Source organism: Scyliorhinus torazame, chromosome 28 (assembly GCF_047496885.1).
Source record: "Scyliorhinus torazame isolate Kashiwa2021f chromosome 28, sScyTor2.1, whole genome shotgun sequence".
Lineage (NCBI taxonomy): Eukaryota > Metazoa > Chordata > Chondrichthyes > Carcharhiniformes > Scyliorhinidae > Scyliorhinus > Scyliorhinus torazame.
The window spans coordinates 17,063,579-17,086,363 of NC_092734.1; positions in this window are offsets into that span (position 1 = coordinate 17,063,579).

Consider the following 22,785-nt stretch of genomic DNA (forward strand, 5'->3'; position numbering starts at 1 on the left):
AGACAAGAGCGTCGGTGCTGAGTCAAGGCTGACTCCGAGGCAGGAGCGTCGGTGCTGAGCCAAGGCTGACTCCGAGACAGGAGCGTCGGTGCTGAGTCAAGGCTGACTCCGAGGCAGGAGCGTCGGTGCTGAGCCAAGGCTGACTCCGAGACAAGAGCGTCGGTGCTGAGCCAAGGCTGACTCTGAGGAAGGAGCGTCGGCGCTGAGCCAAGGCTGACACCGAGACAGGAGCGTCGGTGCTGAGCCAAGGCTGACTCCGAGACAGGAGCGTCGGTGCTGAGTCAAGGCTGACTCCGAGGCAGGAGCGTCGGTGCTGAGTCAAGGCTGACTCCGATGCAGGAGCGTCAGTGCTGAGCCAAGGCTGACTCCGAGACAAGAGCGACAGTGCTGAGTCAAGGCTGACTCCGAGGCAGGAGCGTCGGTGCTGAGTCAAGGCTGACTCCGAGACAGGAGCGTCGGTGCTGAGTCAAGGCTGACTCCGAGGCAGGAGCGTCGGTGCTGAGCCAAGGCTGACTCCGAGACAAGAGCGTCGGTGCTGAGCCAAGGCTGACTCCGAGGCAGGAGCATCGGTGCTGAGCCAAGGCTGACTCCGACGCAGGAGCGTCGGTGCTGAGCCAAGGCTGACTCCGACGCAGGAGCGTCGGTGCTGAGTCAAGGCTGACTCCGACGCAGGAGCGTCGGTGCTGCGCCAAGGCTGACTCAGAGACAAGAGCGTCGGTGCTGAGTCAAGGCTGACTCCGACGCAGGAGCGTCGGTGCTGAGTCAAGGCTGACCCCGAGGCAGGAGCGTCGGTGCTGAGCCAAGGCTGACTCCGACGCAGGAGCGTCGGTGCTGAGCCAAGGCTGACTCCGACGCAGGAGCGTCGGTGCTGAGTCAAGGCTGACTCCGACGCAGGAGCGTCGGTGCTGCGCCAAGGCTGACTCCGAGACAAGAGCCTCGGTGCTGAGTCAAGGCTGACTCCGACGCAGGAGCGTCGGTGCTGAGTCAAGGCTGACTCCGAGGCAGGAGCGTCGGTGCTGAGTCAAGGCTGACTCCGAGGCAGGAGCGTCGGTGCTGAGCCTAGGCTGACTCCGAGACAGGAGCGTCGGTGCTGAGCCAAGGCTGACTCCGAGGCAGGAGGGTCGGTGCTGAGCCAAGGCTGACTCCGAGGCAGGAGCGTCGGTGCTGAGTCAAGGCTGACTCCGAGACAAGAGCGTCGGTGCTGAGTCAAGGCTGACTCCGAGGCAGGAGCGTCGGTGCTGAGTCAAGGCTGACTCCGAGGCAGGAGCGTCGGTCCTGAGTCAAGGCTGACTCCGAGGCAGGAGCGTCGGTGCTGAGTCAAGGCTGACTCCGAGGCAGGAGCGTCGGTGCTGAGTCAAGGCTGACTCTGAGGCAGGAGCGTCGGTGCTGAGCCAAGACTGACTCCGAGACAAGAGCGTCGGTGCTGAGCAAAGGCTGACTCTGAGGCAGGAGCGTCGGTGCTGAGCCAAGGCTGACTCCGAGACAGGAGCGTCGGTGCTGGCTCAAGGCTGACTCCGAGGCAGGAGCGTAGGTGCTGAGTCAAGGCTGACTCCAAGGCAGGAGCGTCGGTGCTGAGTCAAGGCTGACTCCGAGGCAGGAGCGTCGGTGCTGAGTCAAGGCTGACTCCGAGGCAGGAGCGTCGGTGCTGAGTCAAGGCTGACTCCGGGACAGGAATGCAGGTGCTGAGTCAAGGCTGACTCCGGGACAGGAATGCAGGTGGTGAGTCAAGGCTGACTCCGAGGCAGGAGCGTCGGTGCGGAGTCAAGGCTGACTCCGACGCAGGAGCGCCGGTGCTGCGCCAAAGCTGACTCCGAGACAAGAGCGTCGGTGCTGAGTCAAGGCTGACTCCGAGGCAGGAGCGTCGGTGCTGAGCCTAGGCTGACTCCGACGCAGGAGCGCCGGTGCTGCGCCAAGGCTGACTCCGAGACAAGAGCGTCGGTGCTGAGTCAAGGCTGACTCCGAGACAAGAGCGTCGGTGCTGAGCCAAGGCTGACTCCGAGGCAGGAGCGTCGGTGCTGAGCCAAGGCTGACTCCGAGGCAGGAGCGTCGGTGCTGAGCCAAGGCTGACTCCGAGGCAGGAGCGTCGGTGCTGAGCCAAGGCTGACTCCGAGGCAGGAGCGTCGGTGCTGAGCCAAGGCTGACTCCGAGGCAGGAGCGTCGGTGCTGAGCCAAGGCTGACTCCGAGGCAGGAGCGTCGGTGCTGAGCCAAGGCTGACTCCGAGACAAGAGCGTCGGTGCTGAGCCAAGGCTGACTCTGAGGCAGGAGCGTCGGCGCTGAGCCAAGGCTGACTCCGAGACAGGAGCGTCGGTGCTGAGTCAAGGCTGACTCCGAGACAGGAGCGTCGGTGCTGAGTCAAGGCTGACTCCGACGCAGGAGCGTCGGTGCTGCGCCAAGGCTGACTCAGAGACAAGAGCGTCGGTGCTGAGTCAAGGCTGACTCCGACGCAGGAGCGTCGGTGCTGAGTCAAGGCTGACTCCGAGGCAGGAGCGTCGGTGCTGAGCCAAGGCTGACTCCGAGACAGGAGCGTCGGTGCTGAGCCAAGGCTGACTCCGACGCAGGAGCGTCGGTGCTGAGCCAAGGCTGACTCCGACGCAGGAGCGTCGGTGCTGAGTCAAGGCTGACTCCGACGCAGGAGCGTCGGTGCTGCGCCAAGGCTGACTCAGAGACAAGAGCGTCGGTGCTGAGTCAAGGCTGACTCCGACGCAGGAGCGTCGGTGCTGAGTCAAGGCTGACTCCGAGGCAGGAGCGTCGGTGCTGAGCCAAGGCTGACTCCGAGACAGGAGCGTCGGTGCTGAGCCAAGGCTGACTCCGACGCAGGAGCGTCGGTGCTGAGCCAAGGCTGACTCCGACGCAGGAGCGTCGGTGCTGAGTCAAGGCTGACTCCGACGCAGGAGCGTCGGTGCTGCGCCAAGGCTGACTCCGAGACAAGAGCGTCGGTGCTGAGTCAAGGCTGACTCCGACGCAGGAGCGTCGGTGCTGAGTCAAGGCTGACTCCGAGGCAGGAGCGTCGGTGCTGAGTCAAGGCTGACTCCGAGGCAGGAGCGTCGGTGCTGAGCCAAGGCTGACTCCGAGACAGGAGCGTCGGTGCTGAGCCAAGGCTGACTCCGAGGCAGGAGGGTCGGTGCTGAGCCAAGGCTGACTCCGAGGCAGGAGCGTCGGTGCTGAGTCAAGGCTGACTCCGAGACAAGAGCGTCGGTGCTGAGTCAAGGCTGACTCCGAGGCAGGAGCGTCGGTGCTGAGTCAAGGCTGACTCCGAGGCAGGAGCGTCGGTGCTGAGTCAAGGCTGACTCCGAGGCAGGAGCGTCGGTGCTGAGTCAAGGCTGACTCCGAGGCAGGAGCGTCGGTGCTGAGTCAAGGCTGACTCCGACGCAGGAGCGTCGGTGCTGCGCCAAGGCTAACTCCGAGACAAGAGCGTCGGTGCTGAGCAAAGGCTGACTCTGAGGCAGGAGCGTCGGTGCTGAGCCAAGGCCGACTCCGAGACAGGAGCGTCGGTGCTGACTCAAGGCTGACTCCGAGGCAGGAGCGTAGGTGCTGAGCCAAGGCTGACTCCGAGGCAGGAGCGTCGGTGCTGAGTCAAGGCTGACTCCGAGGCAGGAGCGTCGGTGCTGAGTCAAGGCTGACTCCGAGGCAGGAGCGTCGGTGCTGAGCCAAGGCTGACTCCGACGCAGGAGCGTCGGTGCTGAGTCAAGGCTGACTCCGACGCAGGAGCGTCGGTGCTGCGCCAAGGCTGACTCCGAGACAAGAGCCTCGGTGCTGAGTCAAGGCTGACTCCGACGCAGGAGCGTCGGTGCTGAGTCAAGGCTGACTCCGAGGCAGGAGCGTCGGTGCTGAGTCAAGGCTGACTCCGAGGCAGGAGCGTCGGTGCTGAGCCAAGGCTGACTCCGAGACAGGAGCGTCGGTGCTGAGCCAAGGCTGACTCCGAGGCAGGAGGGTCGGTGCTGAGCCAAGGCTGACTCCGAGGCAGGAGCGTCGGTGCTGAGTCAAGGCTGACTCCGAGACAAGAGCGTCGGTGCTGAGTCAAGGCTGACTCCGAGGCAGGAGCGTCGGTGCTGAGTCAAGGCTGACTCCGACGCAGGAGCGTCGGTGCTGCGCCAAGGCTAACTCCGAGACAAGAGCGTCGGTGCTGAGTCAAGGCTGACTCTGAGGCAGGAGCGTCGGTGCTGAGCCAAGGCTGACTCCGAGACAAGAGCGTCGGTGCTGAGCAAAGGCTGACTCTGAGGCAGGAGCGTCAGTGCTGAGCCAAGGCTGACTCCGAGACAGGAGCGTCGGTGCTGACTCAAGGCTGACTCCGAGGCAGGAGCGTAGGTGCTGAGCCAAGGCTGACTCCGAGACAGGAGCGTCGGTGCTGACTCAAGGCTGACTCCGAGGCAGGAGCGTCGGTGCTGAGTCAAGGCTGACTCCGAGGCAGGAGCGTCGGTGCTGAGTCAAGGCTGACTCCGAGGCAGGAGCGTCGGTGCTGAGTCAAGGCTGACTCCGAGGCAGGAGCGTCGGTGCTGAGTCAAGGCTGACTCCGAGACAGGAGCGCCGGTGCTGAGTCAAGGCTGACTCCGAGGCAGGAGCGTCGGTGCTGAGTCAAGGCTGACTCCGAGACAGGAATGCAGGTGTTGAGTCAAGGCTGACTCCGAGGCAGGAGCGTCGGTGCGGAGTCAAGGCTGACTCCGACGCAGGAGCGCCGGTGCTGCGCCAAGGCTGACTCCGAGACAAGAGCGTCGGTGCTGAGTCAAGGCTGACTCCGAGGCAGGAGCGTCGGTGCTGAGCCTAGGCTGACTCCGACGCAGGAGCGCCGGTGCTGCGCCAAGGCTGACTCCGAGACAAGAGCGTCGGTGCTGAGTCAAGGCTGACTCCGAGACAAGAGCGTCGGTGCTGAGCCAAGGCTGACTCCGAGGCAGGAGCGTCGGTGCTGAGCCAAGGCTGACTCCGAGGCAGGAGCGTCGGTGCTGAGCCAAGGCTGACTCCGAGGCAGGAGCGTCGGTGCTGAGCCAAGGCTGACTCCGAGGCAGGAGCGTCGGTGCTGAGCCAAGGCTGACTCCGAGGCAGGAGCGTCGGTGCTGAGCCAAGGCTGACTCCGAGGCAGGAGCGTCGGTGCTGAGCCAAGGCTGACTCCGAGACAAGAGCGTCGGTGCTGAGCCAAGGCTGACTCTGAGGCAGGAGCGTCGGCGCTGAGCCAAGGCTGACACCAAGACAGGAGCGTCGGCGCTGAGTCAAGGCTGACTCCGAGGCAGGAGCGTCGGTGCTGAGCCAAGGCTGACTCCGAGACAAGAGCGTCGGTGCTGAGTCAAGGCTGACTCCGAGGCAGGAGCGTCGGTGCTGAGCCAAGGCTGACTCCGACGCAGGAGCGTCGGTGCTGAGCCAAGGCTGACTCCGACGCAGGAGCGTCGGTGCTGAGTCAAGGCTGACTCCGACGCAGGAGCGTCGGTGCTGCGCCAAGGCTGACTCAGAGACAAGAGCGTCGGTGCTGAGTGAAGGCTGACTCCGACGCAGGAGCGTCGGTGCTGAGTCAAGGCTGACTCCGAGGCAGGAGCGTCGGTGCTGAGCCAAGGCTGACTCCGAGACAGGAGCGTCGGTGCTGAGCCAAGGCTGACTCCGACGCAGGAGCGTCGGTGCTGAGCCAAGGCTGACTCCGACGCAGGAGCGTCGGTGCTGAGTCAAGGCTGACTCCGACGCAGGAGCGTCGGTGCTGCGCCAAGGCTGACTCAGAGACAAGAGCATCGGTGCTGAGTCAAGGCTGACTCCGACGCAGGAGCGTCGGTGCTGAGTCAAGGCTGACTCCGAGGCAGGAGCGTCGGTGCTGAGCCAAGGCTGACTCCGAGACAGGAGCGTCGGTGCTGAGCCAAGGCTGACTCCGACGCAGGAGCGTCGGTGCTGAGCCAAGGCTGACTCCGACGCAGGAGCGTCGGTGCTGAGTCAAGGCTGACTCCGACGCAGGAGCGTCGGTGCTGCCCCAAGGCTGACTCCGAGACAAGAGCGTCGGTGCTGAGTCAAGGCTGACTCCGAGGCAGGAGCGTCGGTGCTGAGTCAAGGCTGACTCCGAGGCAGGAGCGTCGGTGCTGAGCCAAGGCTGACTCCGAGACAGGAGCGTCGGTGCTGAGCCAAGGCTGACTCCGAGGCAGGAGGGTCGGTGCTGAGCCAAGGCTGACTCCGAGGCAGGAGCGTCGGTGCTGAGTCAAGGCTGACTCCGAGACAAGAGCGTCGGTGCTGAGTCAAGGCTGACTCCGAGGCAGGAGCGTCGGTGCTGAGTCAAGGCTGACTCCGAGGCAGGAGCGTCGGTGCTGAGTCAAGGCTGACTCCGAGGCAGGAGCGTCGGTGCTGAGTCAAGGCTGACTCCGAGGCAGGAGCGTCGGTGCTGAGTCAAGGCTGACTCCGACGCAGGAGCGTCGGTGCTGCGCCAAGGCTAACTCCGAGACAAGAGCGTCGGTGCTGAGCAAAGGCTGACTCCGAGGCAGGAGCGTCGGTGCTAAGCCAAGGCTGACTCAGAGGCAGGAGCGTCGGTGCTGAGCCAAGGCTGACTCCGAGGCAGGAGCGTCGGTGCTGAGCCAAGGCTGACTCCGAGGCAGGAGCGTCGGTGCTGAGCCAAGGCTGACTCCGAGACAAGAGTGTCGGTGCTGAGCCAAGGCTGACTCCGAGGCAGGAGCGTCGGCGCTGAGCCAAGGCTGACACCGAGACAGGAGCGTCGGTGCTGAGCCAAGGCTGACTCCGAGACAGGAGCGTCGGTGCTGAGTCAAGGCTGACTCCGAGACAGGAGCGTCGGTGCTGAGTCAAGGCTGACTCCGAGGCAGGAGCGTCGGTGCTGAGCCAAGGCTGACTCAGAGGCAGGAGCGTCGGTGCTGAGTCAAGGCTGACTCCGAGGCAGGAGCGTCGGTGCTGAGCCAAGGCTGACTCCGACGCAGGAGCGTCGGTGCTGAGCCAAGGCTGACTCCGACGCAGGAGCGTCGGTGCTGAGTCAAGGCTGACTCCGACGCTGGAGCGTCGGTGCTGCGCCAAGGCTGACTCAGAGACAAGAGCGTCGGTGCTGAGTCAAGGCTGACTCCGACGCAGGAGCGTCGGTGCTGAGTCAAGGCTGACTCCGAGGCAGGAGCGTCGGTGCTGAGCCAAGGCTGACTCCGAGACAGGAGCGTCGGTGCTGAGCCAAGGCTGACTCCGACGCAGGAGCGTCGGTGCTGAGCCAAGGCTGACTCCGACGCAGGAGCGTCGGTGCTGAGTCAAGGCTGACTCCGACGCAGGAGCGTCGGTGCTGCGCCAAGGCTGACTCCGAGACAAGAGCGTCGGTGCTGAGTCAAGGCTGACTCCGACGCAGGAGCGTCGGTGCTGAGTCAAGGCTGACTCCGATGCAGGAGCGTCGGTGCTGAGCCAAGGCTGACTCCGAGACAGGAGCGTCGGTGCTGAGCCAAGGCTGACTCCGAGGCAGGAGGGTCGGTGCTGAGCCAAGGCTGACTCCGAGGCAGGAGCGTCGGTGCTGAGTCAAGGCTGACTTCGAGACAAGAGCGTCGGTGCTGAGCAAAGGCTGACTCCGAGGCAGGAGCGTCGGTGCTGAGCCAAGGCTGACTCCGAGACAGGAGCGTCTGTGCTGAGTCAAGGCTGACTCCGAGGCAGGAGCGTCGGTGCTGAGCCAAGGCTGACTCCGAGACAAGAGCGTCGGTGCTGAGCAAAGGCTGACTCCGAAGCAGGAGCGTCGGTGCTGAGCCAAGGCTGACTCCGAGACAGGAGCGTCGGTGCTGACTCAAGGCTGACTCCGAGGCAGGAGCGTAGGTGCTGAGCCAAGGCTGACTCCGAGGCAGGAGCGTCGGTGCTGAGTCAAGGCTGACTCCGAGGCAGGAGCGTCGGTGCTGAGTCAAGGCTGACTCCGAGGCAGGAGCGTCGGTGCTGAGTCAAGGCTGACTCCGAGGCAGGAGCGTCGGTGCTGAGCCAAGGCTGACTCCGAGGCAGGAGCGTCGGTGCTGAGTCAAGGCTGACTCCGAGACAGGAGCGTCGGTGCTGAGTCAAGGCTGACTCCGAGACAGGAGCGTCGGTGCTGAGTCAAGGCTGACTCCGAGGCAGGAGCGTTTGTGCTGAGCCAAGGCTGACTCCGACGCAGGAGCGCCGGTGCTGCGCCAAGGCTGACTCCGAGACAAGAGCGTCGGTGCTGAGTCAAGGCTGACTCCGAGACAAGAGCGTCGGTGCTGAGCCAAGGCTGACTCCGAGGCAGGAGCGTCGGTGCTGAGTCAAGGCTGACTCCGAGACAAGAGCGTCGGTGCTGAGTCAAGGCTGACTCCGAGGCAGGAGCGTCGGTGCTGAGTCAAGGCTGACTCCGAGGCAGGAGCGTTGCTGCTGAGTCAAGGCTGACTCCGACGCAGGAGCGTCGGTGCTGCGCCATGGCTGACTCCGAGACAAGAGCGTCGGTGCTGAGTCAAGGCTGACTCCGAGGCAGGAGCGTCGGTGCTGAGTCAAGGCTGACTCCGAGGCAGGAGCGTCGGTGCTGAGTCAAGGCTGACTCCGAGGCAGGAGCGTCGGTGCTGAGTCAAGGCTGACTCCGACGCAGGAGCGTCGGTGCTGCGCCAAGGCTAACTCCGAGACAAGAGCGTCGGTGCTGAGTCAAGGCTGACTCCGAGGCAGGAGCGTCGGTGCTGAGCCAAGGCTGACTCCGAGACAAGAGCGTCGGTGCTGAGCAAAGGCTGACTCCGAGGCAGGAGCGTCGGTGCTGAGCCAAGGCTGACTCCGAGACAGGAGCGTCTGTGCTGAGTCAAGGCTGACTCCGAGGCAGGAGCGTCGGTGCTGAGCCAAGGCTGACTCCGAGACAAGAGCGTCGGTGCTGAGCAAAGGCTGACTCCGAGGCAGGAGCGTCGGTGCTGAGCCAAGGCTGAGTCCGAGACAGGAGCGCCGGTGCTGACTCAAGGCTGACTCCGAGGCAGGAGCGTAGGTGCTGAGCCAAGACTGACTCCGAGGCAGGAGCGTCGGTGCTGAGTCAAGGCTGACTCCGAGGCAGGAGCGTCGGTGCTGAGTCAAGGCTGACTCCGAGGCAGGAGCGTCGGTGCTGAGTCAAGGCTGACTCAGAGGCAGGAGCGTCGGTGCTGAGCCAAGGCTGACTCCGAGGCAGGAGCGTCGGTGCTGAGTCAAGGCTGACTCCGAGACAGGAGCGTCGGTGCTGAGTCAAGGCTGACTCCGAGGCAGGAGCGTCGGTGCTGAGCCAAGGCTGACTCCGACGCAGGAGCGCCGGTGCTGCGCCAAGGCTGACTCCGAGACAAGAGCGTCGGTGCTGAGTTAAGGCTGACTCCGAGACAAGAGCTTCGGTGCTGAGCCAAGGCTGACTCCGAGGCAGGAGCGTCGGTGCTGAGCCAAGGCTGACTCCGACGCAGGAGCGTCGGTGCTGAGCCAAGGCTGACTCAGAGACAGGAGCGTCGGTGCTGAGCCAAGGCTGACTCCGACGCAGGAGCGTCGGTGCTGAGCCAAGGCTGACTCCGAGGCAGGAGCGTCGGTGCTGAGTCAAGACTGACACCGAGGCAGGAGCGTCGGTGCTGAGTCAAGGCTGACTCCGAGACAAGAGCGTCGGTGCTGAGTCAAGACTGACTCCGAGACAGGAGCGTCGGTGCTGAGCTAAGGCTGACTCCGAGGCAGGAGCGTCGGTGCTGAGCCAAGGCTGACTCCGAGCCAAGAGCGTCGGTGCTGAGTCAAGACTGACACCGAGGCAGGAGCGTTGGTGCTGAGTCAAGGCTGACACCGAGACAGGAGCGTCGGTGTTGAGTCAAGACTGACTCCGAGGCAGGAGCGTCGGTGCTGAGTCAAGACTGACTCCGAGGCAGGAGCGTCGGTGCTGAGCCAAGGCTGACTCCGAGGCAGGAGCGTCGGTGCTGAGCTAAGGCTGACTCCGAGGCAGGAGCGTCGGTGCTGAGCCAAGGCTGACTCCGAGGCAGGAGCGTCGGTGCTGAGCCAAGGCTGACTCCGAGGCAGGAGCGTCGGTGCTGAGTCAAGGCTGACTCCGAGGCAGGAGCGTCGGTGCTGAGCTAAGGCTGACTCCGAGGCAGGAGCGTCGGTGCTGAGTCAAGGCTGACTCCGAGGCAGGAGCGTCGGTGCTGAGCTAAGGCTGACTCCGAGGCAGGAGCGTCGGTGCTGAGCTAAGGCTGACTCCGAGGCAGGAGCGTCGGTGCTGAGTCAAGGCTGACTCCGAGGCAGGAGCGTCGGTGCTGAGCTAAGGCTGACTCCGAGGCAGGAGCGTCGGTGCTGAGTCAAGGCTGACTCCGAGGCAGGAGCGTCGGTGCTGAGCCAAGGCTGACTCCGAGACAGGAGCGTCGGTGCTGAGTCAAGGCTGACTCCGAGGCAGGAGCGTCGGTGCTGAGTCAAGGCTGACTCCGAGGCAGGAGCGTCGGTGCTGAGCCTAGGCTGACTCCGAGGCAGGAGCGTCGGTGCTGAGTCAAGGCTGACTCCGAGGCAGGAGCGTCGGTGCTGAGTCAAGGCTGACTCCGAGGCAGGAGCGTCGGTGCTGAGTCAAGGCTGACTCCGAGGCAGGAGCGTCGGTGCTGAGTCAAGGCTGACTCCGAGGCAGGAGCGTCGGTGCTGAGCCAAGGCTGACTCCGAGGCAGGAGCGTCGGTGCTGAGCCAAGGCTGACTCCGAGGCAGGAGCGTCGGTGCTGAGCCAAGGCTGACTCCGAGGCAGGAGCGTCGGTGCTGAGTCAAGGCTGACTCCGAAGTGTGCGACAGCAAAGTTGGCGCCATTTTGCAAAACCCCACTCTCAAAGTTTACAAAATGTCAAGTCGGCAAAACGTCAGGAATTGCGTCAAGAAAACTATGGGGGGGCGAGGGGCGATTTTCCGCACACTCCCCCGCATCCCCCCCCATGGCGTGTTCCTCAGCAGCAGATGGTGAACTGTCGTTGTCCGGCGGCGCGATCTTCTGGACCCGTCGCTGTCAATGGAATTTCCCGTTGAATCCACCCCGTGCCGCAGGGACGCCCGTGGTGGGGTTTGCCGTCGGCGGGGCGGAAAGACACCGCTGGCAAGAACGGGCAGAAAATCCTCCCCGGTAGGTCTTCAAGCTGAAAGTAAGTGACATTTGAAAGATTAAATGTGGCCCAATGGATCAGCTGCTGATTGGTGTAGCGCTGGAGTTATGCTGGGAGTGGAAATACAAAAGAAAACAAGGCAGCTGGGAAATAAAATCCACCCTGCTAAAAAATAAAACAATGGATAGATGGCAAACTGTCACGGTACAAAACATTTTGGTCAATTATTTCTTGTTCCCTGACAACATGATGTCAACAACGTTTGTTGGGAGCCGCTGAGCCTCATGAATGATTGGCTCAAATTCAAAAAACAGGATTAATTTGGCCCTTTTGAAGGTGCAAAAAGACATAAGAAACCATTCCCACATTCCCAGTGACGGCAACTGTTCAGTCTTGTTGTTCGTCAGCTGATCGTGGCCTGATTCAGGCACTCCTATGAATCATTTTGTTTCATATCATATTCTGTGTGGGTGACACCCTACTGAGATTGTAAAGAAGCTCAGATGCCAATCCCCTGGAGAGACACATTCAATGAATTCTGCAATACTGCACACAAAACACAGTCAACGTTACAATGGAGAAATCCATCTCTCGCACGGTTTGTTCTTCAAAGGAAGGCTTGCGTCTGTCGAGCTCCCTTCATTACTTCAAGACGGTGTCACAAAGCATTTCGCAACTTACAAAGTCCTCTTTTTTTGAAGTGTAGTCACTGTTGTACAACTGCCATTTATCTCGCACCGTTAACGTGATGGGATGTCCCAAGGCGATATGGATGCACAGTGGTCGGCACCGCTGCCTCACAGCGCCAGGGACCCGGGTTCGATTCCAGCCTCGGGTGACCGTCAGCGTGGAGTTTGCACTTTTCTCCCCGTGTCTGCGTGGGTTTCCACCGGGTGCTCCGGTTTCCTCCCACAGTCTAACGATTTGCGGGTCATGTGGATTGGCCATGCTAAATTGTCCCTTCATGTGTAAATGTCTAAAGATGAGATTAGGTGGGGTTATGGGGGTAAGGCGGGGGAGTGGACCAAGGTACGGTGCTCTTTCAGAGGGTTAGTGCAGACTCGATGGGCTGAATGGCCTCCTTCTGCACTGTACGAATTCTATAGTTTTCAGGAACTTCACAGAAGTGTTAAGAAATGGAATTCAACACAGAACCAGGGAAGGAGATACTGGGACATAAAACGTGGCCATGGGGGTAGGTTTTATGGAGCAAACATCAATAGAGAGATGTTGGAAAGAATTCTATGAACTTAGGGTCTTGACAACTGAAGGCATAGCTCTCCATGCTGGAGCCATGGAAGTGGAGATGCCGGCGTTGGACTGGGGTGAGCACAGTAAGAAGTCTTTTAACACCACGTTAAAGTCCAACAGGTGTGTTTCGAATCACTAGCTATCGGAGCACTGCTCCTTCCTCAGGTGAATACATTCACCTGAGGGAGCAGTGCTCCGAAAGCTAGTGATTCGAAACAAACCTGTTGGACTTTAACGTGGTGTTGAAAGACTTCTTACAGAGCCATTGAAATCAAAGAGGCTCCAGTGCCCTGAATTAGAGGACCGCAAATACCTTGAAGGGTTGGTGGACATGACTGAGATAGGCAGGGGCGAGGCCATGGAGGACATTGAAAACAAGGACGGGGATTTTAAGGTCAAGACGTTGCTTGAGCGGGAGCCAATGTAGGTCAGTGAGCACAGGTGTAAGAGGGGACAGCACTCTCCGACAAGCGGTGAATGAATACTGATGGAAAACAGTGGCAGGGTCAGACAGAGTCAGCACGGATTACGAAGGGGAAATCTGGCTTGACAAATCTATTGGAATTCTTCAAGGACGTACCTGGTTGAGTTGACGAGGAGGAGCCAGTGAACGTGGTTTTGTTTGGACTTTCCGAAGACCTTCGACAAAAGTCCCACATAAGAGATTAGTGTGTAAAATTAAAGTGCGTGGGATAGGGATTGTGTATTGATTGAGGTGGATAGAAAACTGGTTGGCAGCCAGGAAACAAAGTGGAGGAATTAATGGGTATTTTTCCAAATGGCAGGCATCGACTAGTGGGGACCCCAGCTATCTCCTGAATGGCAGGACTGACGTATAAGGAGAGATTGAGTCGGTTAGGGTTGTATTCGCTGCAGCTCAGAAGAATGAGGGGGGGGGGGATCTCATTGAAACCTATAAAATTCTATTTAAATAAATTTGGAGTGCCCAATTATTTTTTTTTTACAATTTCAGGGGCAATTTCGCGAAGCCTGCGCATCGTTTTGGGTTGTGGGGGTGAGACCTAAGCAGACAAGGGGAGAATGTGCAAACTCCACACCACACTCCTCACCAGGGCCGGGATCGAACCCGGGTCCTTGGCGCCGTGAGGCAGCGGTGCTAACCACTGCACCACCTGAAACCTACAACATTCTAACAGGACTAGACAGGGCGGATGCAAGAAAGATCCCAATGGTGGGGGTGTCCAGAACTAGGGGTCACAGTCGTAGGATGTGGGGTCGACCATTTAGGACAGAGATGGGAAGACATTTCTTCACCCAGAGAGTGGTCGATCTGTGGAATTCGCTACCACAGAAAAGTAGTCGAGGCCAAAACACATGTTTTCAAGACGCAGGTAGATATCGCACTTGGGGCGACGGGGATCAAAGGATATTGGGGGGGAAGGCGGGATCAGGCTGTTGAGTTGGATGATCAGCCATGATCATAAAGAATGGCGGAGCAATTGAAGGGCCGAATGGCCTCCTCCTGCTCCTATTTTCTATGTTTCTGTTTTTCTATGAATGGTGGCGACAGAAAGAGCTTTGTTGCCTTGTCGGAAGATCCGGAGATTTAAAACACTCCAAAAAGAACAGACACACACCTGGAGAGTGAATGTGTTCATGTTGGAAAGAGACCGGAAATTCAGAATGAAGAACAGTGGCCTGAGACATGAATGTACGATTCTTCGTTCTGAAGTGTTAAAGAAGTTGGATTCTTCACTGCCAAACCGCTGGGTCATGGACTCCCTAATACTGTTGCTATGCACCCCATCACCCTTCCTGACATCGAGATTGGACATGCTGGAACACAGCCCCGTGTAGCTGGGGTGAGGAGGCATTGGGTGGCAATCACGGACACAAGGCGGAATTCTCCCATTTTGAGACTGAGGGCGGGACACTCTGGCCTCGTTCCAGTGAACGGGAGATTTGGCTAAATTCAGCATCCTCGCCAGCAGCGATAATGGGGGGGGGGACTCGCAACGGAGGATCCTGGCCGAGGTGCCATGGTTGGGGTGGCAATGCGGAGTTTCCTGCTGGGGCGGGATGGTGGGAAAGCGCTCCAAATCTTCCAGCGCCAACTCCATTAATCATGTATCCGGGTGTGTCACCCCAGATTCAGTGGCGGCACAAGTCCGCACGGCCTATTGCCTGCCATCTTATCCAGATGCCATGTTGGAAAGGTGCCCATAGCATTTTTGACCCACTATTGGAGAAAGAAGGTGGACTACCTGAAAATGAAGATGGATCTTCAGGAACACTCTGGAGCTGGGAGATGGACCTCCTGAGAACGAAGATGGGTCACACATGAGTCTGGAACATGGACTCCCTCCAGGACACCTAATCTGCAAGGTCCAACTACAGATGCTCCCCCAATCCGCCGCTGTGATGTTCCAGGGTTGTGAGCGACTTGCATCCTGAGCTCCGCAGGCAGCTCCAGGCACCGTTAGATGAGTCTCGACATCTGCGGGCCACATTGTTCCAAATGTGTTGCACGCCAGGGTGTTTTCCTGCCGGCATCCAGGAGAATCTGGCGTGTGCGGGGCCGGGCAGGTTGAGGCCTTTATCCGCATCCCGTTAACGGGTTGCAAATGAGGTTCACGTCAGCCTCTGGCTCAATTTCTGGCCTGCCTCTGGCTCAATTTCTGGCCTGCCTCGGCCTGCACCAGCGGAAGATTTCACTGTAACTCGACATCACGTGAAACCAATTTCTGGGCCCTCCTCCATAATCTCCCCCCCCCCTCGACGCCACTGGGGACAATTCCCGCTCACTGTCTAATTGCCCGACTACATTGCTGCACTGGCCACAGAAGAATATTTTCTTTTTTCTTAAAATAGATTCAGAGTACCCAATTCTTTTTTTCCCCAAATAAGGGGCAATTTAACGTGGCCAATCCACCCAACCTGCAAATCTTTGGGTTGTGGGGGCGAGACCCACACACAAACAGGGAGAATGTGCAAACTCCACACGGACAGTGACCCGGGGCCGGGATCGAACCCGGGTCCTCAGCGTCGCAGGCAGCAGTGCTAACCACTGTGCCATCCCGCAGAAGAATATTTTCAACTGAATTCTGGAACAATAGTCTCTGTTTATGATTACCCTGTTAAACTAACCATTGAGATGACCTACAGAACACAGCAGAATATGAAAATGTGAGATCTTTGTGAAACACTTGAGGTAGGCATGATGACTTTGCCACTGAGACACAAATAAGAGAGACACTTGACAGTTTAAATACAGGTTGCTTTTCTCGCTGTGTCATGTTCTGACATAGTGTGCTAAGAGAAAACGCACCGATGTCTAGATCTGCTATCAAATTAGCATCAATATTGTGCAATATTACAGCACTTGTGTTGTCTCAGTGAGTACGGCAGTCTGCATTATTCCATTGCAAAGGGACAGCACACCTGGGCTGTACGGAAGGTGAGAATGAGCAGCTGATGAATACTGATGTGCAGGATTGGAATAAACACAATGAGGTATGACTAGCATGCAAGATGATTTGCTTTCCACAGGTTGAGCGAAAGGGAGAGAAAAGCGGGGGGGGGGGGGGGGGAAAGATATGATGGAACGATGAAAAGATTAGCAAGGAAGCATCCACTTGTAAATTTTCCCTCGCCCCCAGACCATCCATTGGTACGTCAGCATCCAGATTGCACAGGGAATTCAAAGCATAATGTAATAACCCTCGGTTAGAAAAATGATCATCTACAATCTTCAATATCAAAGCTCATTTGATTAGTTTCAAAATGTGCAAAATTTGCTATACCCCACAGGACTTTTGAATTGAAAACGGTGCTAAATATTTTACCAAGAATGAGTTGCTTATTCCATGGTTGCATGTTCGATTTTCAGATTCAGGGAGACACAGAACAGCATCGATCGTTGGCGCGCTCACTCCTGACTTCAAGGTATAAACAGTCCAGTTTAATCTTATTTCCCCGCACTTACCAAAGGGGCAATTTAGCGTGGCCAATCCACCTACCCTGCACATCTTTGGGTTATGGGGGCGAAACCCACGCAGACATGGGGAGAATGTGCAAACTCCACACGGACGATGACCCGGGGCCGGGATCGAACCTGGGACCTTGGAGCTGTGAGGCAGCAGTGCTAACCAGTGTGCCCCGGCCCCATATTTTAATAATTAAAGGAGAAAATTAGACAAAACGAATTCACACACAGGTATGCGAGGAGACTGAGTCCTCTCTTGAAAAAACAGCCATAGCATAATTTAAAGGACACTGTGAAAGGGCAAAGAAATGATGTCAGAGTAGGTGGAGCCAATTGAAGAGCATAGGCCAACACTGGTGGGATGGTCCAAGCTTTGTAAAATTAGAATTTCCATTGTCATATTGTTCCAAAATCTGTAGCGACTGATAATGTTTCAAAAGAAATTTTAGCTTCCAATTATTTGCTGAAAAAGGATGACATGATAAAGATTTCACGTTTTAAAACTTTTACTGCAACAAATGTCTAAAAGCACTATTGACAAAACAGTTATCTTTTTGTGGGTAACCTATACTTTGAACATTCCCCTTCTATGCTTATCACTCCGTCACACTTTCACAGAGTTACAGTCCGAATAGAAAACAGTACACAGTTGATTCCCATATCTAATTGGTTCCCGAATCCCCATTTCACTGAATACTAATTTGAGTGACCGTCTCCAACTGCTTTCCTCAATTTTTGGAGAGTTCCTTAAATCCACCACCAAGAGTAAAGCCTGTTCCAATGTTTCTTCTTCCCCTGGCGATTTCAGGACAAATCTCCTTGGCTGTGGGATGCATCTCTTCAACTAGACACCTCCTGAATCCGGCTGTGGTAGCTTGCAAAGCCAAGCAACCTCTTCTCTCAGCTGGCTACACAGAGCATTGCTGTCTGTGACATTCATTGATTCATAGAGAATCCTGTCACCTGATCTCAAAAATGGCTTTCCTGCCCTCTTTGTCATTGCAATGGCAACGTGAAACACATTGCCCTTCCATCTAGACAAGAAATGGTGTCTTGTAAGTAAATGGACAGTTTACAGTGCAACTGTTTACAATCCGATAACCACAACACCTTTCTGGGACTTTGGGAGACTGAGGGCGGGATTCTCCGACCCCCCGCCAGGTCGGAGAATCCGGGGGGGGGGGGCGGGGCGGGGTGAATCTCGCCCCGCTGCTCTGATGCCGGCTGCCGAATTCTCCGGAGCTGGTTTTCGGGCGGGGGCGGGGATCACGCCGTGCCGGTGGGGGCCATTGGCAGCAGCCCCCCCGGCAATTCTCTGGGCCCTGGGCCGAGTGGCCGTCGTTTCCTGGCCAGTCCCGCTGGCGTGAAATGGACATGGCCCATCACGGCGGGACCTGGCTTGTAGGCCGGCTAGGTGAGTCCTTTGGGGGGGGGGTGGGGGGGGGGGCGATGGGGGGTTCCGGCCCCAGGGGGGGCCCTCACGGTGGCCTGGCCCACGATCGGGGCCCACCGAACTGTGGGCGGGCCTGTGCCGTGTGGGCACTCTTACCTTCCGTGCTGGCCTCTGTCGGGCTCCGCCATGTCCATGGCGGATAAGAACCCCCCCTGCGCCTGCCCAGGAACACGCTGGCCGGTCTGCGCATGCGGGGAACCACGCCGGCGGTTCTGCGCAATCGCCAACTCGCGCCAGCCCTTCACCGCCAGTTGGCACGGCGCCAACCCCTCCGGCGCCGGCCTAGCCCCCGGAAGTGAGGAGGATTCCGCACCTTCCGGTCGGCCCGCCGCCGGAGTGGTTTGCGCCGCTCTTGGCGCGGGCCATCCAGCCAGTGGCGGGAGAATCCCGCCCCAAGAGTTTACCCCCTTTGAACCACGAGACTGCAGCTTTTACCTCTGGGGGTAAATACCTCGCATCTTCTTCCCGGTAAAATAATAATGACCCGATTAATTTAGTCTAAATTTAAAGATACAGTCCCAAAACTTAAGAACCTCGCATTAGAGTTTATATTATTCTATAATTCTGGCATTAAGTCCAGAAATGTCCCTTAACCACAGCAGGTGGGGTAAAATTTCCTCAATCCATGGGTCCAATGTGCTTGGGAATGAACATTATGAAGTGTTTTGCTGGATGAACAATAAAAACTATATGAAAACCTGAAGGAAAATGGCAGCACGCATTCTTCCTCATGACGGGCTCGATTCTCCGCTCCCGCGACTAAGTGCCCACACCGTCGTGAACGCCGTCGAGGTTCACGACGGCGCGAAACGGCCCCGATCTCGACCAATTCAGGGCCCAAAATGGGCTATGATCGGGGCCGCGAGAAACTCGGGGGGCATGTCGCGAAAGCCGCGTCATCAGCGCGCGTCGGGCATTGGCGCCGCGTAAAAGTGGCGCCGCTTAAATGACGTGGCTGGCGCCGCATAACTGGCATAACCGGCGCCAACCCGCGCATGCGTTGTTGCCATCCTCCCTGAGGCTGCCCCGCAAAAAGATGCCGAATTAGTGACCACAATTCTGTGACTTTCACTTTAGTAATGGAGAGGGATAGGTACGTGCAACAGGGCAAGATTTACAATTGGGGGAAGGGTAAATACGATGTTGTCAGACAAGAATTGAAGTGCATAAGTTGGGAACATAGGCTGGCAGGGAAGGACACAAGTGAAATGTGGAACTTGTTCAAGGAACAGGTGCTACGTGTCCTTGATATGTATGTCCCTGTCAGGCAGGGAAGAGATGGTCGAGTGAGGGAACCATGGTTGACAAGAGAGGTTGAATGTCTTGTTAAGAGGAAAAAGGTGACTTATGTAAGGCTGAGGAAACAAGGTTCAGACAGGGCATTGGAGGGATACAAGATAGCCAGGAGGGAACTGAAGAAAGGGATTAGGAGAGCTAAGAGAGGGCATGAACAATCTTTGGCGGGTAGGATCAAGGAAAACCCCAAGGCCTTTTACACATATGTGAGAAATATGTGAATGACTAGAGCGAGGGTAGGTCCAATCAAGGACAGTAGCGGGAGATTGTGTATTGAGTCTGAAGAGATAGGAGAGGTCTTGAATGAGTACTTTTCTTCTGTATTTACAAATGAGAGGGGCGATATTGTTGGAGAGGACAGTGTGAAACAGATTGGTAAGCTCGAGGAAATACTTGTTAGGAAGGAAGATGTGTTGGGCATTTTGAAAAACTTGAGGATAGACAAGTCCCCCGGGCCTGACGGGATATATCCAAGGATTCTATGGGAAGCAAGAGATGAAATTGCAGAGCCGTTGGCAATTATCTTTTCATCCTCACTGTCAACAGGGGTGGTACCAGGGGATTGGAGAGTGGCGAATGTCGTGCCCCTGTTCAAAAAAGGAACTAGGGATAACCCTGGGAATTACAGGCCAGTTAGTCTTACTTCGGTGGTAGGCAAAGTAATGGAAAGGGTACTGAAGGATAGGATTTCTGAGCATCTGGAAAGACACTGCTTGATTAGGGATAGTCAGCACGGATTTGTGAGGGGTAGGTCTTGCCTAACAAATCTTATTGAATTCTTTGAGGAGGTGACCAAGCATGTGGATGTAGGTAAAGCAGTGGATGTAGTGTACATGGATTTTAGTAAGGCATTTGATAAAGTTCCCCATGGTAGGCTTATGCAGAAAGTAAGGAGGCATGGGATAGTGGGAAATTTGGCCAGTTGGATAACAAACTGGCTAACCGATAGAAGTCAGAGAGTGGTGGTGGATGGCAAATATTCAGCCTGGATCCCAGTTACCAGTGGCGTACCGCAGGGATCAGTTCTGGGTCCTCTGCTGTTTGTGATTTTCATTAATGACTTGGATGAGGGAGTTGAAGGGTGGGTCAGTAAATTTGCAGACGATACAAAGATTGGTGGAGTTGTGGATAGTAAGGAGGGCTGTTGTCGGCTGCAAAGAGACATAGATAGGATGCAGAGCTGGGCTGAGAAGTGGCAGATGGAGTTTAACCCTGAAAAGTGTGAGGTTGTCCATTTTGGAAGGACAAATATGAATGCGGAATACAGGGTTAACGGTAGAGTTCTTGGCAATGTGGAGGAGCAGAGAGATCTTGGGGTCTATGTTCATACATCTTTGAAAGTTGCCACTCAAGTGGATAGAGCTGTGAAGAAGGCCTATGGTGTGCTCGCGTTCATTAACAGAGGGATTGAATTTAAGAGCCGTGAGGTGATGATGCAGCTGTACAAAACTTTGGTAAGGCCACATTTGGAGTACTGTGTACAGTTCTGGTCGCCTCATTTTAGGAAGGATGTGGAAGCTCTGGAAAAGGTGCAAAGAAGATTTACCAGGATGTTGCCTGGAATGGAGTGTAGGTCTTACGAGGAAAGGTTGAGGGTGCTAGGCCTTTTCTCATTAGAGCGGAGAAGGATGAGGGGCGACTTGATAGAGGTTTATAAGATGATCAGGGGAATAGATAGAGTAGACAGTTAGAGACTTTTTCCCCGGGTGGAACACACCATTACAAGGGGACATAAATTTAAGGTGAAAGGTGGAAGATATAGGAGGGATATCAGAGGTAGGTTCTTTACCCAGAGAGTAGTGGGGGGAAGGAATGCACTGCCTGTGGAAGTAGTTGAGTCGGAAACATTAGGGACCTTCAAGCAGCTATTGGATAGGTACACGGATTACGGTAAAATGATATAGTGTAGATTTATTTGTTCTTAAGGGCAGCACGGTAGCATTGTGCATAGCACAATTGCTTCACAGCTCCATGGTCCCAGGTTCGATTCCGGATTGGGTCATTGTCTGTGCGGAGTCTGCACGTCCTCCCCGTGTCTGCGTGGGTTTCCTCCGGGTGCTCCGGTTTCCTCCCACAGTCCAAAGATGTGCGGGTTAGGTGAATTGGCCAATGATAAATTGCCCTTAATGTCCAAATTGCCCTTGGTGTTGGGTGGAGGTGTTGAGTTTGGGTAGGGTGCTCTTTCCAAGAGCCGGTGCAGACTCAAAGGGCCGAATGGCCTCCTTCTGCACTGTAAATTCAATGATAATCTATGATTAATCTAGGACAAAGGTTCGGCACAACATCGTGGGCCGAAGGGCCTGTTCTGTGCTGTATTTTCTATGTTCTATGTTCTATATGTTCTATGGATCTTGCGGGGTGCGGAGGAAAGGAGGTCACCGATCGCAGGCCAGACCCCTTTTGAGTCCTACCCCGGTGAAAGAATCCCCCTCGCCCCCCCACAGGCCGCCCCCCCCAGCGTTCCCGCGCTGTTCCCGCCGGCAGCGACCAGGTGTGGATGGCGCCGGCGGGAAGCCATCGTTTTGGGCAGGCCGCTCGGCCCATCCGGGCCGGAGAATAGCGGGTGTAGCGGAGAATCGCCATTTTGGGTGTCCCGGGCGATTCTCCGGCCTGCACCGCGCAGAACTCGACGGGGCCGTTCTCGCCGCTTGGGTCGCGGGAGGCCGTCGGACCGGCGTCGCGGGGAAAAATGGCGCGCCAGAGGATTCTGCCAACCGGCGCGGGAGCGGACAATCGCGCTCGATATGTTTTCTGAAAGCGTATCTGAACCAAATACGCTCTCATCCTCATTCCTAAAAACTCCCTAGACCATCACATTCAATTAGGTTGGACACTGTCAGGTGCCAATAAGAATGGACCATCAGCATTGCTGATGAAGCAGATATAGAAGTGCCTTGGGCCACTGTACTATGTGAGATGCGCTATATCGATGCCAGTTGTTCCCTCCCCCCCCCCCCCCCAAGGTTATACGAATGTTTATTTTCCGCAGGAGACTGGAAGACCTGCAGTGGGGGCCATCGTCAAGGTTCAGCGCAATGCCGGAAGAATGTTTGCTGAAAACGTGAACGAAGGTTAATAGCCGGTTCTCTGAGCACTTCATTCCACGGAATGTGTCACTTCCACCGGCTCTGTGATTTGTGTCCCACATCTAAAGCATTTTCTGTTGACCTTGCGGGGTCAAACATAAGCTGCAGAGTTCGATGGTAAATGCTGCCGCACTGAAAATGCCTAATATCCTATGCAGCTAAGTCATTGACAGCGACACAAGGAGGATGTCAGGCTGTTTAAGGGGCAGGCTATGTTTAATGGAAGTCTCCTCTGTCCTCCGCCACCATTCATTATAAAGGAAAGGGATACTGCACAATCTTGGGCTGGTGTCAGATATTCATTTATAGTCCAGATTGGCACTGTTAATGGCTGTTTACTTTATTGTAGACCTGTCATGCTCCCAATAAATTGTATCCCGGTAGGAGATGGGTGTGCGAGCTTCTTTTCTGTTATCACACTCCCTGCCCTTGTCACTTCAACTCTCAACATGTTTCTGTCAATACAAGGCTCATGCATGGGGAAGGATGGGTGAGTACTTCACTAATGTAGCCTCTGTTGAACCATTCGATTAGATCTCACGGTAAACTCAGGCTGCATCTAAGGTTATCAATTTTTTCCTTGCCGCAGCCTCGTAGATCAATTAATCAATAGGCAGATAAATTATTACCAGCACTATCCTGTTCATATATATTTCAAAACACACTGCCCCTGTTGCCTGATTGCTTGTATTTCTCAAAGATTAGTTTTGAATCTTTACAGCAGATTTATGTTGCTGACTGTATCCTTTACAGCTTCATAACAGCCGCGATCAATGTATTCA